General features: G+C 40.2%; 1 protein-coding gene across 1 annotated transcript in view; it reads left to right on the top strand.

Moving 5' to 3' along the window:
• Positions 1–1292, top strand: part of chm (CHM Rab escort protein) — a 49778-nt gene that overhangs the window by 18112 nt on the left and 30374 nt on the right. The gene's annotated exons all lie outside the window — the stretch shown is intronic.

A 1292-nucleotide genomic window follows, 5' to 3' on the forward strand; every position in this document is an offset into this window, starting at 1 on the left:
TGGTTCACACTACTCAAACTAACTGAATCCGCTCTCAAATTTGGTTGTCAATACCTGAATTTTCAGGTAGTGAGTTCGGTTGTAGAATGCGGTTGTCACTCTCCTTATTAACCGAATTGTGTGTGAAAGTAACAGGATTAAGCTCCAATGAGAAGTGACAACCGTACTTAGTTGCAGTGTGTACGCAGCCAAAGTGACTCCGGTCTGGATGATGGAGGCACAGCCTGCCAAACATTAACACACTGAACATCTGCAGCATCTGACATGGGAAATAGATCATGAATGTTTTCCACGCCTCCAGCCGGCTCCTGACGGTAATGTTGATGATTGATTGTGAATAATTGATGTCAGAAGCCTTGTAGCTCCATCAGACAGACTTGGTTTTAGCTCTCCAGGCCAACAGTCTCCCAGTGGGAAAACACAAGTGAAACTTCTGATCCTACAGAAACATCCAAAGTTCTCCCATGTGTTTTTAATGTTGTGATAGATGGTTCATTTGACACCTTTTACTTCTCAGAGATATGGAAAGATGCCCGATATGCCGGTTTGATCTGACTCGTCACACAGCTGACAGGGAGGATTAACTAATCAATAACCCTGACTGTGGATTATTGACATGAAATCACAGTTCAGGTGTGTTTTGTTCAGTTGTTCCACACTGTGCTCAGTTCAGTCCAGTCTGACATTAAAGGTCTCACCTCCCTGCTGAGGCTTTCTGCCTGTTTCAGTCGACTGCCTGTCTAAGGATCGTTAATAAAATACAGCATAGCTGCTAGATATCCAGCTCCTCTTTACAGAAATGCCTTACGTTTTCCAGTTTGGTTTTATTTGTCAGTCTGTATAGCATGAACTCCCAGGCAGAGACCACGCCCACCGTGATGACATCACACCCTCACCAACAGTTGCTGTATGTCAGTGGTCACCAATCTTTCCAAGTGTAAGATCACTTCCCAAATCAAAGTGTAAACCAAGATCTACGACGTAAGAAACAATCCCACAATGCAGTTCCACTTAAAAATGTGTAAAGCTGCTCATTTATGTATTAACCAGTCAGTCCCAAGCCAATTATTAATTAAAATGACAAGTCACATTTCTAACTTGATTATATCATTCAGAATATCCCAAGTCAGTCCAACTATTGTTAAAAATATTATGACAAGTAAATAATATTCTAAATATTGTCATAAGTCACAGTTGTTCTATATAATATCATATATCATAATACATTTACATTAAATTTTAGTCATTTAGCAGACGCTCTCATCCAAATCAAGTACAGCTGAGAATAACAA

This window comes from Centroberyx gerrardi, chromosome 11 (genome assembly GCF_048128805.1).
Source record: "Centroberyx gerrardi isolate f3 chromosome 11, fCenGer3.hap1.cur.20231027, whole genome shotgun sequence".
In the NCBI taxonomy this organism is placed as follows: Eukaryota; Metazoa; Chordata; class Actinopteri; order Beryciformes; family Berycidae; genus Centroberyx; species Centroberyx gerrardi.